Source organism: Bidens hawaiensis, unplaced genomic scaffold (genome assembly GCF_021521415.1).
Source record: "Bidens hawaiensis isolate Kalapana, Puna unplaced genomic scaffold, B.hawaiensis_p1.1 tig00004618_1, whole genome shotgun sequence".
NCBI lineage: Eukaryota > Viridiplantae > Streptophyta > Magnoliopsida > Asterales > Asteraceae > Bidens > Bidens hawaiensis.
Window position 1 is genome coordinate 651468 of NW_027491282.1, and position 11300 is coordinate 662767.

An 11300-nucleotide genomic window follows, 5' to 3' on the forward strand; every position below is an offset into this window, starting at 1 on the left:
AAAAATTTACCAAAATATACATCTCCCTAATTATTGGTTTTTTGACCAATAAACAACTGACACGTCACCGAAGCCGGCTAAGCCTTAGCCGTCACTTTATGGGCACAAAATTTTATGAAAAGTACCTTTAGCCAATAGAAATTGACACGTGTCAAAGGCAGCTAAACTTAGCCTACATCTATGGTTATTTAACCGGCATCTTTGAATCTTAGCCGGCTTCGGGATACGTGTCTATTTAGTTAGCCGGTTCCAAATATTCCTTCTTAGCCGGCTCCAACTCGGCTTGTAGGCTAAGGCTTCACTTAGCCGCCTTCTTTTTTTCATTTAGCCGTCTAATTTTAGCCGCCAAAATTGAATATTTTACCAAACTTACCAACTTTATTAAATATTTAGCCGACTTCACTTAGCCTTCTTTTTAGCCGGTGTAAATTTAGCCCCCAAAATTAAATATTTTTATCTACTCAATTAATTATTTAGCCGGCTTCGCTTAGCCGTCAACTTTTTTTCTCTAGCCGGCATGTTTTAGTCACCAGAAATAAATACATTTACCTACCCAAATTTAATTTTTCACCAACCATTTTTATAAAACTATACAACCATATTCACTACATCTTATAAAACCATCTTCACCATCTCAAACTTTTTTACTTTCTTATCACAAGATCCTCATGTTTAAAAAAAATATGTTTGTTAACATCGTTGTTCACTCAAATCAGATTGTAGGCTTTACTTAGCCGGGTTTTTTATGAATGAATTAACTTGGTTTTTTTATTAAAATTATTTTTATGTACGTAGATACTAACAAAAAAGTAATACACGGAAATGTTCATTAATAATAAAAATTAAGAAACATAGTAATAACAAAGCATACTAAATAAAGATTACAATCTACTCAATGGTAGGCCGACAACGCAAAATCTAAATTTTTTCTGCCATAAACCTCCGATATTTAAGCATTTTCTTCTTAAAATCTCCTTCAAATTAAGCTGTTTTTCAAAACATAAATGTTCCATTAACATACAAGCAAATTCCCCAAAAATTTATATTTGGCGTTGTCGGCATACCATCGAGTAGATTGTAATCTTTATTTAGTATGCTTTGTTATTATTATGTTTCTTAATTTTTATTATTAATGAACATTTCCGTGTATTACTTTTTTGTTAGTATCTACGCACATAAAAATAATTTTAATAAAAATAAACCAAGTTAATTCATTCATAAAAAAACCGGCTAAGTAAAGCCTACAATCTGATCTGAGTAAAAGACGACGTTAACGAACATATTTTTTTAAAATATGAGGATCTTGTTATAAGAAAGTAAAAAAGTTTGAGATGGTGAAGATGGTTTTATAAGATGTAGTCAATATGGTTGTATAGTTTTATAAAAATGGTTGGTGAAAAATTAAATTTGGGTAGGTAAATGTATTTATTTCTGATGGCTAAAACATGCCGGCTAGGAGAAAAAAGTTGACGGCTCTGCGACGCCGGCTAAATAATTAACTGTGTAGGTAAAAATATTTAATTTTGGGGGCTAAATTTACACCGGCTAAGAAGAAGGCTAAGTGAAGCCGGCTAAATATTTAATAGAGTTGGTAAGTTTGGTAAAATATTCAATTTTGGCGGTTAAAATTAGACGGCTAAATGAAAAAAGAAGGCGGCTAAGTGAAGCCTTAGCCTACAAGCCGAGTTGGAGCCGGCTAAGAAGGAATATTTGGAGCCGGCTAACTAAATAGACACGTATCCCGAAGCCGGCTAAGAGTCAAAAATGCCGGCTAAATAACCATAGATGTAGGCTAAGTTTAGCCGCCTTTGACACGTGTCGATTTTCTATTAGCTAAAGGTACTTTTCATACAATTCCGTGCCCATAAAGTGGCGGCTAAGACTTAGCCGCCTTAGCTGGCTTCGGTGACGTGTCAGTTGTTTATTGGTCAAAAAACTAATGATTGGAGAGATATAGGCTAAATAGACATGTCTATTTTAGTAAATTTTTGGTCAAACATATTTATTTTGGTAATTTTCCCTTATTATTATTATTATTATTATTTGGTTTTCACTTGGACAATGAGAAGAATCATTGCATTCCTCGGCATTAACCAGCTTGCTTATGCTCACGCTCACGCTCTCATTCATACTGTCTTTAATGTACCGAACCAAACGTGCCTAAAAAGATGTATGGTTCTTATCCAGCTACAGTATTATTTTGTCCCTTGTAATAAAGTCTCAGAATGCATAAAAACAAATACACATATACATGATATATATGGTTTCAATTATCGTGTGGAGTTAAATTGGTTTTTAATTCAAAAACGTTGATGGCGATTATATTATCATGAGATAATAGTTTGGAACTTTGGATTCATATGAGGGTAGGTGAGTTTTGTATTTGGTAAGGGGACCCGGGACACCGCGTGAAGAAGAGCCATCACGCGTGATGGCACCACTCAACATCGCCGCGGTGGTCTATCACACGCGTGATGGCTCTGTTGAGTGATGGCCATCACTTGCGTGATGGTGTGTTTTTCGAGGAAGATGACCGTTGAGAGGAGGGAATTAGCCGTTGGAGGGGGAGGGGGGTGGGGTGGGGTGGGGGTTTAAATAAAAAGAAAACCAATATAAAACCAAAACCAAAACATAAACCAAATCCAACTCAAAACCATATCCAACTCAAAAACACTCTCAAACTTCCCCTTCATTCACAACAAAAAAATATGGCATTTTCGAAACACTCGATGCCCTTAGACACCGATAACTCTTCGTCTTCGGACGATGACATTCTCGAATGGTTTCCGTTGCTATATAACGAACTTGAAGGCCCGAGCCGTCCAAAGAAAAAAGTGGTGGAGCGTAATCGTATACATGCCCACGACATGCTAATAAACGACTATTTTGTGGAGGAGCCGAAATACAATGACGAGACGTTTAGGGAACGCTTTCGTTTGCCGAAATCTTTATTTTTAAAAATTGTAGCCGATGTCGAAGCAAACGAAGAATGGTTTCAAGAATCTTACGACGCGAGGGGCAAACAAAGTTTTACGGCGCTTCAAAAATACACATCCGCTATTCGTCAACTAGCGACAGGTAACCCACCCGACCAATTCGATGAATACTTACAAATGTCTGAGAGAACTTCACGTGAATCTCTACAATTCTTTTGTAACGCGATTATAAAATTGTATGCCAAAGAGTTTCTACAAAAACCAACAAGGCACGACATTACACGTGTTTACGCCGCGCACGAGGCTAGATGGCATTTTCTAGGGATGCTCGGTAGCATCGATTGTACACATATCGAATGGAGGAATTGTCCATGGGAGTTGCGAGGGGCGTATGTTAGGGGTGATATCAAACGACTGACCATCTCATTAGAAGCAGTTGCGTCAAATGATTTATGGATTTGACATTCTTATTTTGGTGTTCCCGGCTCAAACAACGACATCACTGTTCTGTACACATCACTGTTGTTTCAGAGCGTAACAGATGGCACCGCACCTTTCTGCCCGTAGTTTGTCAACGAGAGATATTACAGACATGGCTACTATCTTGTCGATGGTATCTACCCGCAATGGTCTGTTTTTGTGAAAGCCTTTTCGTTTCCTGTCGAGACCAATGAAAAGGCGTTCAAGAAATTGCAAGAATCTGCAAGAAAAAATGTCGAGAGAGCTTTCGGTGTTTTAAAGGGTAGATGGTGCATATTTAATCGACCGGTTCGTGCAATAAAAAACCCACGATCTCTAGCTACGTGTATGCATGCATCATATTACACAATATGTTAATAAAAAAGCAGATAGTTCACGGTGCTCGTTCTATAAAAAACTTGAGAAGTAGTATGCCCGGTTCACCTCACCACAAAAAAAAAGAAAAAAAGCAAAACCTGTGAGACCCTCTCAAGTTCTTTCATTCGAAGGAGGTTCTGAGAATTTTTTATTTTAACAAAGATATCCGACGATCAAGGCAATTCCCGTGAAAGTCTTTCATAGAAGTGAATTCTTCTCTCGATCCAATCCGTCTCCCCTGGTCTCTATGTAGGCCAACATTCATTCTAAAACTTTCACCAGCAAGGGCTGAAAGAGAAGAGCAGGGGGTGGTAGGCTTAGTAGGGCTCGAACCTTCAATATCACCGTTATGAGCGGTACGTCCCTTCTTTAAAGTAAAGGTAGGAGAGTGAGATGACTAACGGGGACCTATATCATATTTCTTCGCCTGTCTAATTTTAAAAAAAGATATATATTATTTAAATTAAAAAACCAATTTTATAGTAAAAGAATAAACGGGTCTTGGGTCTCATCAAACCATAGGTATATTATTAACTTTCATAAATATTATTTATAATTAAAAAAAAACAATTTTATAGTAAAAAAAATAAACGGGTCTTGGGTCTCATCAAAAACATATAGCTTTTAAACCGGGGGTTATAACATCTCATGTGAAACAATTTCTCATCAAACCATAAGTATATTATTAACTTTGATACAATAAAAAAATATAAAAAATAAATAAAATTAAAACAAGCAATATAAAACAACCCCCCGTAATACGAGGGATAAAAACTAAATCTACCTTTTAATATATATAATAATCTATATATAATATATCTAAACGAAAACATAAAAATCCTACGTGTCGCGATATGGTCGCTTCCCCTTTTTTTGGAGTCACCAGATTTACTTGATTTTTAAATGAATGATTCTCATGCATTTGACCCGAATTCACGGGTATGGGTCTTATCAAACCTAGATATTTCTTAAACGGGTTATAACATCTCATTAAATTAAAAACTATTCTCACCAAAAATTTGATATAAAAATCCTATAAAGTAGGGATATGCTAAAAATTAATATATGATTTATTTAAAAAGATATATATTATTTATAATTAAAAAACCAATTTTATAGTAAAGAAATAAACGGGTTTTGGGTCTCATCAAACCCATATAGCTTTTAAACCGGATTATAACATCTCATTTATTTGTGAAACAATTTATCATCAAACCATAAGTATATTATTAACTTTCATACAATATAAAAAATAAAAATTAAAAAAAATAAATAATAAAAACAAATAATATAAAATAACCCTCGTAATACGGGGGATAAAAACTAGTATATATATATTATATATATTGATTACTATATAGAAATATATCCTAATTAGCTAGCCGGTGATCAGTTAATTCCCACGGTCACTAGACGCCCATTTCACACTTTTTTATGTTTTAAACGTTATGTGAGGTCTTGTCCACTTTTGTAACTTTGTTTCCATGGATTTGTACCGTGTTTACAAGTTAGGATAAAGTGATGTTTGACCATTCACTTCTCACAAGAGTTTTCATCAAAATGAGTTTTTTACTTTTGTTTTTACAAAAGTAATATTCAAGGTGCTTTCTGCTTAAATTTTGTCTTAAAACTCTTTTAGCATTAATGCAATGCTCTCCATATTAGATTGTGTGGTGGAATACTTATTTAAAGAGTTTAGTTCCGTGAAGACATATGTTGACTTCAAAACCATTTTGAAAACAATTTTAACTATTTTTCAAATATTCAATCAAAACTTAGGATATGGTATTATGATTTTTATGACGTTTTTGGTTTATAATAATCATTTGTCTTGTAAATATTTGCTATGTTGTTTAAACCTCAATTGATCGACAACATATCTATTTTGTGATTTCCATGATTCACTTCTTCAAACTAGACTTTTGTACCTTTAAGGTGACCTAAGACTTTGGAATCGATACAAAGGTCCTCAAATATGGTACATTGCACCATCAACAGTTAGTTTAAACCAAACTGTTGTGTGTTGATACACATTTGTGATACCATAAGCAAGGGACGATGCTGAAGGCAAGATGATAATGGATTTGGTACGGTAAGTCGGTAACTAGACATAACAGTGAGAAAAGTAGAACTATATTAAACAAGAACAGAGTCACCGTGGGCATAAGGCCAACAATGTGTCTGTGGGTTGTGGGTGATTTAGGCTGATTGAAGTAGTAGCAAAAGCATTGATTGCAAAGAAGATGAAAACTACGTCATAGTTAAAGGTTCTCAAGCTGAAGTAGTATAAGATGGAAGACTTCTTGGGAAGTCTCCATAAGGTAACAAAAAACAAATTTGTGAGCTCCTTGTGGGCAAATGAGACAATATTAGTGGTACAATGGATCGGATGTTACAATGGTATTATCGAGCCACCATTGTGTTGTTCGGGATGGTGGGTTAAACCTCGTCGAAGAAGATGAGTCCTCAAGGGTCTTTAGGAGGATACCTTAGGCAAGTCTCACATCCTTAAGTTGTTGGTGGGCAAACTTTATCATGGACAATGAGTTCACATCCTAAACAAATTCCACATTGATTATGGATATGAAGATTCTTGATTCATAAATAATACCTCAGCTAAAATATCACATATGAGTTATCTACGGAGATCTCTAGCAAGACAACACAATCAAATCTATAAACTCCTTATGGACAACAACGTATAGCCAGTGTTGATGATATGATTGGTCGCTGTTACAAACATATTTTCTTTACAATACTAATGAATGTATTAATAAAGTTTTATATTATAATTATATATATATTTTTTGCGCTACAAAGTACACGTATTAGAGTACTGGTGTAACCGTTTAAGAAGCCTTTTTTTCATTGTTTTTAAAATGTTTTCATTTAATCTAAGTATGTATATTATCACACCTTTATTACAAGTTGCATTTTTTACATTATATATACCGGACAAAGTAACTCAATTTGCCGAACTTGAACACAAATTCATGCGTGAGATGGCTCGTAAAGTTTATGAATACATTGTTTTCTTTCTCTTTTCGCTCATGATCCTACACTCTTTTTCCAAAACAACTCATGACTCTAAAGAACTAGACGCAAAGAAGCCATGCAAGAGATTTGTGCTATACTACCATGACAACCTCTTCAATGGCACAAATCTCGCTAACGCCACATCTGCGGTAGTCACGAATCCTACGAAGCTTAGGAACTTCAGCCACGGGATGTTCGTGGTCTTTGATGATCCCATGACTAAAGACACCCACTTCTTATCTGCCCCTGTGGCTCGAGCACAAGGATTCTACTTCTATGATATGTCTATGATATGAAAACCACTTTTAATGCTTGGTTTTCTTACACATTGATTTTCAATTCCACTGAGCATAAAGGTACAATTAACATCATGGGTGCAGATATGATGGATGAGAAGACAAGGGACCTTTCGGTCGTTGGTGGCACCGGAGATTTCTTCATGGCACGAGGAATTGCTACTTTTCGCACCGATGAGGCCGAAGGTTTCTATTTTCGAGTACAAATGGATATCAAATTGTATGAATGTTACTAAATTAAGTTCCCATATGTGTGTGTGTGGCGTTTTAACTTTTAAGGTTGAAGTGCTTAAGTAATGTAGTGTAGTTGACTGTTAAGTACCAATGTTGCTAAATGTCGAGTGATGTAATATGCATCTTTATCTGCAGCGTATGTTTCTGATTTAAGTTAGGTTCCCACATACGTTTGTGTGTGGAGTTTTAAGGTTGCAGTGTTTTAGTAATGTATTGTGTATTTGTGTTAGCATCAATGTTGCTAAATGTGGACCGAGTGATGTAATATGTATCTTTTTTTGCAGTGTGTTTCTGATTTAAAATTATGGAAGAAGTTTTATTAAAAAGGGTTTAAATTTTTATTTAGCTTATATCAATGATCTAATTAACATTATTTTGTTTGAAAAAAAATTGTCTTGTACGTGCCCTTTAAGATAATATATAATGTGTGGAAAATTAATGATATTTTTGAAAATTATGTAACTTCTGTATATTCTTGGAAGTTCTTTATACCTCACTAGAGCTATAAACAATCGGAACTGGACAAGGCTTTGTTCGTTTGTTAAGCTTTCATAGGACAAACAAACAGTTCACGAACACCTAACCGAATAAATTTTTTTTTCGTATTCGTTCATTAAGAAAATGAATTTGTTCGTGAACAGTTCAGGAACACAAACGGACAGACACAAATGAGCATAAACAATGTTTTATTCGATCTAGCTAACAAGTAATAATTTGTGTGAATGTATCTTTTTTTAATATTCATATGTTAATTAACACATAAATTAATCACATAATACTCATATAGATTTTTGTTTTAAAGTTAATAATTTTGTTTAAATCTATAGGATAAAATTAGAAAAGTTATTAAAAATATATATAAAAATAAATTATGGACAAACATAAGCAAACAAATATTAAAGAACAAAAACAGACGTATACGAACGATAATGAACACCTTATCGAAAGTTCACGAACACAAATGAACGGACATGTTCGTTCATTTAGCTAATTATCGAACGAATTTATTGCTCATGCTCGTTCATTTATTTAACAAACGAACATAAACGAACTTTTCGGCATACGCTTGATTCGTTTGCAACCCTAGTGACAAAAAATAAAGTCAGAAGAATGTTGTTGAAACGTACTTACCTCATTAATGGGCTAAACCCCCAAAACAACAGGGCCGAATCCATCCAACCAACCAAAACTGGGCCCAAATTTGTAGACGGTTATTGTAACGGGAGTTACAATTTACAAAAACCAACTGTTTGTTTCTTCTCCGTTGTGTAAGGAAACCCGTTCATCTTTTACAATATTTTTGAGTCGCTAAAGACGATATATACATTGTGTGCATGTGTCTTGAAATTCTGTGCATACTGACCGAAAATTGTGTATCAAATGCATACACCTGTAATATAGCTATAGATAGAGAAACATATGTACCGAGATCAAATATTTCTGTCCCCTAGAAACCAGAAATTATTTTGTACACATACATATACGTATAAAGTAAACGAATTGAATTGATAGGATTCTAAATTATTGACCAGGATTCAAAATATCGTAAGATATTATTATTTTTCTTCTTTTAGTTTCATTTTTCATCAATATCATGTATGAATCTTATTGCATGTTATTTGTTGATCAGATTTTTGATTGGAAAAGAGATATTAGGGTGTGAAAAGTTGAGGAAAGATGGAACAAAGACACCTTATGTCTGCGCTGAGTGTAGGAATAGGAATTGGTGTTGGGCTTGGAATGGGGAGGACGGTGGGACGTTTAACCAGCGGTGGTGAGTCGTCGGCGAATGCTATCACGCCGCAAATAATGGAGCGTGAGTTGCGTAATATTATCGTTGATGGCAGAGACAGCAAGGTCACTTTCGATGAATTTCCATATTATCTCAGGTAAGAAGATCGTGAATTCGTTATAAATTCATATTGTTCAGGTTGATTTCGTTTATTTCATACAAGTTGTGTCATATCTTAATATTGTACCACTAGGGTTATTTTATCTTTGATAATTGACTTGTGTTATGTAATCTGAATTTTAAGGATGAAACCTATTGTTTTGTAACAACTGGCCTCTCATATCAGTTAATATTGCCATTTTTTTCTATAAGAAGCCTATAAAAAAAATTATTTGCCAGAGCGGCAACATCCTAGGATTTATTTCTACCCGAGCACACCAAACTGTTAATCTATTTGTGATATTTGATATAGACATTCCTTATGACCCAATCTCTCTTTTGTGGACCAAACAAAGCAGAATGATTTATGATTTGTCTAAGCATGACATGTTTGATTACTATGAACTAGATTGTGGGTAATGCCATATTAATCTTTCATGAACCTGTGTCGATAATGAAGAGGTATGTACCCGCCTCAACACCGAGCGAGGCGGGTCAACCCACATGATATAGACAAGAGGCTTGAAATCAAGACATTATGAAGGCACAAAGCCAAAACCTATGCGCATGGCGCATATCACATATGCTCACGCATATCACATATACTCATGCATCACATGCTCAGGCATCATATGCTCAGGCATCACATATGCTCACGCATCACATATGCTCACGCATATCACATGCTCACGCATATCACATCTGCGCGTGGCGCATCCGCGCGTGGCGCATATCACATGCTTGTGCATATCACATCTGCGCACGAAACATCTGCGCGTGAGAATAAAGAGAAGACCTCGCGCATCCTCAGGATAGGCGCATATCACACATGCACATAATCAACCTCGTCCTTATCCAAATCAAGATTAGGGCAACCTTGACTGTGCACGTCAGACAACCTTCCAGAAGGTATCTTTTTAAGGAATAAGAATATGCTGATGTTGACAGCTGCCAATGAAAGGTGGACAACTCAGCAAAACCCATGTGCTACCACGTGATTATAACCAATGAAAAAGCACCAGGTGTCCCAAAGGACACGTGGCGCAAAGCAACTGGAAGAGGCCAACAAAGCCCTAATTGGGTCTGAGCCCAATCATTGGAAACCCTAGCACTATAAATACCACATCAACTCCACAAGGAGAGGACATCCAATTACAGACAATTATAGAGTATTCAGCTATTAAGCAATACACTCCATTTTCCTTACTCTCATATTATTATCTTCTCCTACAAACACTTATTCTCACACCGGAGGGTTACCCCAAAGAGGACCCCTCTGTCCCTTTCTGAGGGGTAAGTTTACGGTGCTGTTCATTTTGTAGGTGGAAGAACCCAGATCCCAGAGAACCATCGGTGAAATAGCATAATCACACCCGAGGAAAGTAGATCGTCTACCAGTGAGTCGATCCACGTTTCTTCATTGGCGCCATCCACTGTTACAACGGCAACAAGATCTCATCAGATCTCTAAAAAAAAAAAAAACACAAATTTTCACCATGGTTTCTGGCGTTCGTAACGTTGATCAAGTTCTGGAGGATATTGAACGTGAGGATGTTAATGAGGGACAGCAGTTTCTGAGGGTGCCGCGTGATTCTACGCGCACCACCAGTAACCGTCCCTTCATCACAACTCCTCATGGCCAGACTGAAACTCCTCCAGACGATCTCACGTTACAAAATCTTACCGGCGCGAAACAAAAAGGACCAATGGGTCCAGAAGATGAAACCAATGACCCCAAAGAATGCCTCATAAACGAGCAACGACGTCTAATGGACAAGTACAATGACCTGGTCAAACACAAAAAGTCAGCCGACTTAACACAAAGGCTAGCGTTTGACAAGCAAAACGTTCATGGAACAAAAAGGGCGCGCGCGCCGGAAGATGGTCATTCTGTTCACACTGCAAACGCTGAGTTTAGTGATGAAGAAGTGCACAGCATGAGGAAGACGCGAGATACTCATGCAGGAGGCTCACAGCTCCGCGCGCACGTGAACATGGCGCATGGAGCCAGAGCCGATCTGGATCTGCACATACCGTACAGCCCACCAGTTAGAGGGCAAGTGGATGTAA

At 36.3% G+C, this 11300-nt stretch overlaps 1 pseudogene; it reads left to right on the plus strand.

Annotated features, from left to right (window-relative positions):
* Window positions 1-6712: 6712 nt before the first annotated feature.
* LOC143627221 (dirigent protein 6 pseudogene) lies at window positions 6713-7355 on the plus strand (annotated as a pseudogene).
* The last annotated feature ends 3945 nt before the right edge of the window (window positions 7356-11300 follow it).